At 54.1% G+C, this 6,947-nt stretch overlaps 1 pseudogene; it reads right to left on the minus strand.

The window, feature by feature from the left end:
• Positions 1-5,954: 5,954 nt before the first annotated feature.
• LOC127962300 (uncharacterized) lies at positions 5,955-6,072 on the minus strand (annotated as a pseudogene).
• Between the last annotated feature and the right edge of the window lie 875 nt (positions 6,073-6,947).

The raw sequence follows: 6,947 nt of genomic DNA on the forward strand, positions 1-6,947 counted from the left end.
CAATTGTTGACAAGCCTTGGCGTGCCACAAAAGCTACGCTTAAGGTTGTAACCTTCCCAAAGCCCCAGCGCAAATTCACTGACCTTGGTACCGAAGGGGCCAAAGGGTGAGTACATCGCTGCTGGAGAAGGCCATGCTGCTGTTCCGCCCACATAAAGTAAATGGAAGGGATTTCAACCTTCAGTGAAAGATTGCTTCAAATCTTCCCTATTTGCAGCAAGCGAGACACCCAGCCAGCCCTTCCCGCCAATTACCTGTTACCCAACACACGGGAGGAAACTGGCTCTACACGGAGGTTGTAAAACCTCGCAAAGGTGTTAGGTGTCGCCCAGCCCGCAGCTCGACAAATATCTGCCAGAGCGGCGCCGTGCGCCAACGCATAGGAGGAGGCCACACTCCGTGTGGAGTGGGCCCTCACCCCCAGGGGGCACGGCTCGCCTTGGGAATGGTAAGCCAAGGCGATGGCGTCCACTATCCAGTGGGCCAACCTCTGCTTAGAGACAGCCTTCCCCTTCTGCTGACCTCCAAAGCAGACCAGGAGCTGCTCAGAGCTTCTGAAGCTCTGGGTGCGGTCCACGTATATGCGAAGCGCTCTTACGGGACACAGCAACGACAAGGCTGGATCTGCCTCCTCCAGGGGCAGCGCTTGCAGGTTCACCACCTGGTCTCGGAAGGGAGTGGTGGGAACCTTGGGCACGTATCCAGGTCGGGGTCTCAGGACAACGTGAGAGTAGGCCGGCCCGAACACAAGGCACTCTTCACTTACCGAAAATGCTTGGAGGTCCCCGACCCTCTTGATGGAAGTGAGCGCGATCAGGAGCGCTGTCTTGAGAGACAGGAACTTCAGCTCAACCGAATCCAGCGGCTCAAAGGGACCCCTCTGAAGTCCCGCCAGGACAATAGAGAGGTCCCAGGAGGGAATCAGGGGTGTCCTAGGAGGATGTAACCTTCTGGCACCCCTCAGGAACCTAACGATCAGGTCATGCCTCCCCAGGGACCGGCCGTCCACTGCATCGTGATGTGCTGCAATGGCAGCCACATACACCTTCAGGGTGGAGGGTGACAGCCCACGCTCCAGCCTACCTTGCAGGAAAGAAAGCACGACTCTGACCGGGCATCTCCGGGGGTCTTCTCGGTGAGAAGAACACCAATTCGTGAACAGACTCCACTTCAGAGCATAGGCCTGCCTCGTAGAAGGGGCTCTAGCCTGAGTGATAGTGTCTACCACCGCTGGGGGCAGATCACTTAGGTCTGCCGCGTCCCGTCTAGAAGCCACACGTGGAGGTTCCAGAGATCTGGACGCGGGTGCCAAATGGTGCCAAGCCCCTGAGAGAGAAGGTCTCTCCTCAGGGGGATGCGCCAGGGAGGGGCTGTCACGAGGAGCATGAGTTCCGAAAACCAGGTCCGGGTGGGCCAGTAAGGCGCAACCAACAGGACCTGTTCCTCGTCCTCCCTGACCTTGCACAGTGTCTGTGCGAGCAGGCTCACTGGGGGAAAAGCATACTTGCGTAAAGCCCGAGGCCAGCTGTGTGCCAGTGCATCTGTGCCCAGGGGGGCCTGGGACAGGGAATAGTACAGCTGGCAGTGGGAGGACTCGTGGGAAGCAAACAGGTCTACCTGGGCTTCCCCAAATCGACTCCAGATCAGCTGGACCGTCTGGGGATGGAGTCGCCATTCCCCGGGGAAAGTGAGCTGTCGTGAGAGCGCGTCGGCTGCACGATTGAGCTCCCCCGGGATGTGAACAGCGCGCAGCGACTTGAGCCACGTCTGACTCCAGAGGAGGAGATGACGGGCGAGTTGAGACATGCGACGTGATCGTAAACCGCCTTGTCGGTTGATGTACGAAACAGCCGCAGTGTTGTCCGTGCGGACCAACACGTGCTTGTCCAGCACTAGCGGACGAAACCGTCGCAAAGCTAGATGCACTGACAGCAACTCCAGGCAGTTGATGTGCCAAAGCAGTCGAGGTCCTGTCCAGGACCCTGAGGCTGCCTGCCCGTTGCATGTCGCGCCCCAGCCCGAGTTGGAGGCATCTGTTGTGACAACAACGTGCCGGGACACTTGTTCTAAGGGCACGCCGGCCCGTAGAAAGGCAAGGTCCGACCAAGGACTGAATAGGCGGCGACACATCAGTGTGATGGTGACACGATGTGTACCGCGGCGCCATGCCCATCTCGGGACTCGGGAGTGTAACCAGTGTTGAAGTGGTCTCATATGAAGCAACCCGAGCGGCGTGACTGCGGCTGCGGATGCCATATGCTCCAGGAGCCTCTGAAAGTGTTTCAGCGGTACCACTGTCCTGCCTCTGAAGGAACTCAGGCAGTTCAGCACTGAGTGGGCACGCTCGCTGGTGAGACGTGCCGTCATACTCACCGAGTCTAACTCCATACCGAGATAAGAGATTCTCTGCACAGGGGAGAGCTTGCTCTTCTCCCGGTTGACCTGAAGCCCCAACTGACTGAGGTGCCGAAGCACGAAGTCCCTGTGATCGCACAACTCTTCTCGGGACCGGGCCATAATGAGCCAGTCGTCGAGATAGTTGAGGATCCTGATGCCCACTTCCCAAAGTGGGGCAAGGGCGTCCTCCGCGACCTTCGTGAAGACACGGGGGGACAGGGAGAGCCCGAAGGGGAGGACCTTGTACTGCCATGCCTGACCCTCGAAAGCAAAGCGCAGGAACGGTCTGTGACGAGGGAGGATAGAGACATGAAAGTACGCGTCTTTCAGGTCGATCGCTGCAAACCAGTCCTGGGGCTGGACGCATTTGATAATGCGTTTCTGCGTCAACATCCTGAACGGGAGCTTGTGTAGGGCCCGATTCAAGACTCGCAGTTCCAGGATAGGTCGAAGGCCACCGCTCTTCTTGGGCACGATGAAGTAAGGGCTGTAAAACCCCGTCCTCATCTCGGCTGGAGGGACCGGCTCGATTGCATCCTTCGCCAGGAGGACAGCAATCTCCTCGCGCAAGACAGGGGCGTCCTGGACTGCCACCGAAGTCTCGAGCACGCCATTGAACTTGGGGGGTTGCCGGGCGAATTGAATCGCATAGCCGAGTCGAACCGTCCGGATGAGCCAGCGTGACGGGTTGGGCAGCGCAAGCCACGCTCCCAGATACCGTACAAGTGGCACCAAAGGGACAGTCGGCATACCTGCAGTGGTGCAGCGATGGGGAGTCGTGCCGGAAGGCCCAGAAGGCACTGCGTCCTGGGTCATCGCAACCACACTCCCCGTGTTCCCGGAGGAACTGGCCAGAGACGCGTGGAGAGGCGTTGCGTCTCCGAACCGCGACCTCTTGGCCGCCGGCGAAAGGGGGCGTCGTGGGTGAGAGTGAGGAAGCTGTGCGTCGCTCATTGTCAACCCACGAGCCTTGCAACTCGGAGGAAGGAGAATTTGCTCTTTTATTGAAAATGTGGGTACCACCTGGCGGAACAGAACAAAACAGAAACTGAAGATTCTCCGCCCGGCCCTCCTCCGGGGGAAGGAGTGGCGCTGTCTTCGCCATCTCCTGAAGAGCAGTTCTCCGCATCTCCGAGTTGCCCGTGTCAGGGCCGCTTGGTCGACTTCTTGGAGGACTTCGCAGCCGGGAGTGACACGGGGGCCGCCGCTCTCCTGCGCGGGGCTCGACGCGCCGGCCTCGAAGAACTCTCAGCACGGGGCGGAGCTGGCGTAGAGGACGCAGGGGGGCGCCCACGGCGACGAGCAGGCTGAGGCGCTACCCGCGACGGAACGGTGGCAGCCGGAGAGACACGTCGGGGCAGGATGTGCTGGATGGCCTCAGTCTGCTTCTGTACCGCCGAGAACTGCTGGGCAAAGTCCTCGACAGTGTCGCCGAACAGGCCTGCCTGGGAGATGGGGGCGTCGAGAAAGCGCGCTTTGTCCATGTCCCTCATCTCAGCCAGGTTCAGCCAGAGATGGCGCTCCTGGACCACCAGCGTGGACATCGCCTTCCCGAGGGACCGCGCCGTGACCTTCGTTGCCCGTAAGGCGAAGTCAGTCGCCGTGCGCAGCTCCTGCATCAACCCCGGGTCGGTACCACCCTCGTGCATAGCTTTGAGTGCCTTGGCTTGGTGTACCTGCAGGATAGCCATGGCATGCAGGGCAGAGGCAGCTTGGCCCGCAGCACTGTAAGCCTTGGCAGCGAGTGCGGCCGTCAGCTTACAGGCCTTGGACGGGAGACGCGGACGATTCCTCCAAGTGGCGGCGTTTTGTGGGCACAAGTGCACCGCAACCGCCCTCTCCACCTGGGGAACCTCCACGTACCCCCTGGCTGCCCCGCCATCGAGGGTGGTGAGGATGGAAGAGGGAGAAGAGCGGCTTCTGGCCGTGAAAGGGGCCGTCCACGACTTCGTCACCTCTTCATGCACCTCCGGGAAGAAAGGCACCGGAGCAGAACGAGGTTGTGAGCCGCGTCCCGCGCCGAGAAACCAATCATCCAGCCGTGAGGGCTCGGGACTGGGCGGTGTAGTCACCTCCAGTCCGATACTCACGGCTGCCTGGGCAAGCATGGCCGACAACTCCAAGTCCGATTCGGCAGCAGCGACAACACCCGAGGGGGGCAGCCCCGCCGAACCTTCATCCTCAGAGGTCGATAACCCATCCCCCGATGCAGCAATCAACATCTGGTCTTCGGGCGGCGCACCGAAAGACAAGCTGGGACCGCTGTGAGACGGCCCAGCAGAATCAATCGGCAGCTGCACGGGACAGTCGCTGCGTGAGGAGTGAGAGGTCCGTGGGGCGTGGCCCGGTGGAGAAGCTCTCACTGTGATCCTCAGATCTCCCAGAGCGCCAGCCGGCGGCCCTCTGCTCGAGCCAGAGAGACCGGGACGGGTGGCGACAGAGGGGTCTGCTGCACTCCCCTTGAGGAGTGAGAGATGCGATCGCAGCGCTGCCATGTTCATACGCCCACAGTAGACGCATGAATCATCCACGAGCGCAGCCTCAGCGTGTTGGACGCCCAGACACTGCAGACAACGCTCATGACCGTCAACCGAAGACAGGAAACGACCGCATCCAGAAGGACACGGACGAAACGGCATCTTGAAAAAGACACGAATCGTCCGTGATTTGCTCTTTTAGAACTGTCTCTTTTAGCCGAAGCGCCCAGGGGAATCGCCGACTCGCAGGGACACCGCTGTAATGCGCCGTCACACCGACCAGGAACAGTTTTAAAACAAAACAAAGATGATGGCTTTGTAGAGGTTTCTTCATCCACTACTCGGCTCCGAAGCAAAAATCTAATGAGTGGATGCACCTGTCGCCCTATTTATACCCGCTGGCACGGGGAGTGGCTCAGGTGTGTTAATCCACTTGCCAATTTCATTGGCGTTTTCTCTTAAAATCAGAGATGATTGGCCTCCCAAGTGAGACCCCATTTGTCGGTCGACATAACTCGTAGTGACCGACAGATAGGGAAATGTAATTACTTGCCAGACAGATTGCCAATTGCAATCTAAATTCATCAGCAGGCCCTTCTTGCTTGGAAGTTATGCTACACCCACAATTTTTCACCTCATAAAACCTTTCTATGGAACAACTCCAATATAAGAATTAAGAATAAATCAGTTTTTCTTTCTCATTGGTTTAACAGAAATATATTAATGGAATTCCCTCAATTTTTGATAAATCTGTGAAAATTGATGAAAATTAATTAAATGCTCCCGAGCAGGTTTAAGCTTACGGACCTGTTGCTATGACAGCAGCTCCGGGATGAGCTTCGAAGAACCAAATGATCCAAGATCACGCCAAATCGTTAACAATCAAATCCAGCTAACGGAGTTAGCGGCGTACGAAGAACAGGCCCCTGGCCCAAACCTGCTTAGATTTGGAGATCAGACGAGATCGGGCATAGCCAGGTTGGTATAGCCGTAAACGAAGGAGGCTGCAAAGAGAGGGCTATTTAAAGATCAGCCACTATAATCGCCAGTGCATTAAATAAGTAGGGAAGGAAACCCAAAAGCTTACAGCACATGGTAATCCCAGGCAGTCTCCATCCAAGTACTAAACAGGCCCAAACCTGCTTAGCTTCCGTAATCAGACGAGATCGGGCATAGCCAGGTTGGTATGGCCGTAAGCGAAGAAAGCTGCAAAGAGAGGGCTATTTAAACCATATTTTAGATTTGACACATTTAAAAGGTGTGCAGTATTATTTATATTATATTAATTATGTGTTATATTATTCAAAATAAATTGTGGTTTACTTTGCATCGGAGCATTAAAAGCGCTAGCCTATTTTAGGGGGGTAGGCTACATGGATTAATATGCAAAATGTCAATATTTTGATATATTATGCCTATATTTAAATGTATATTTTAAATATAAATATATTTTTTCCTTTAATAAAAAAACATGCATTTTTGTTATTCATTACCTGTCCTTTATTTTGACATAACTTATTGAGAAAAATAAATTTGTCTGTAAACTGATTAAGAAATTGTTGCATGTTTAAATGTGAAGCACTATAATTTTGTTCCCAAAATATATATATTTTTTATTTTAGAAAACGATTTTTAAAACGATTTTTAAATCAATATTTAAATGACAAATACATTTTACAAAACTAGTTTTAATATAGTTCTTTATCATTCATTTAGCAGTCAAACTTATATCTGCAATAAGATGCTAACATAAATAACAGTAATGTTATTACCTTAATGCTGGAAATACCTTTATTTTTATTTATTTAATACTAGCCCATCATGCATCTAACCATCCACTCAGCGTTAAGAGCTGTTCAGATTAAAACTGGCAGCTCAGCAGTGAGTCAGTGTCATGGACGGAAGACCTGTTAATATATTTTCTAGTCTATATTTCCATCTTGTTATGTCGCTGGTTTAGTTTTTATTTCTTATAGAACTTATTTGTAAATAGAGCAGACACTTTCTGTGTGTCTACACCAGACACAAGTTGTCATCAGTGCCCCACAGCGAAAAGTGTGTCTTAACTTGATG

Source organism: Carassius gibelio, chromosome A3, assembly GCF_023724105.1.
Source record: "Carassius gibelio isolate Cgi1373 ecotype wild population from Czech Republic chromosome A3, carGib1.2-hapl.c, whole genome shotgun sequence".
Taxonomy (NCBI): Eukaryota; Metazoa; Chordata; class Actinopteri; order Cypriniformes; family Cyprinidae; genus Carassius; species Carassius gibelio.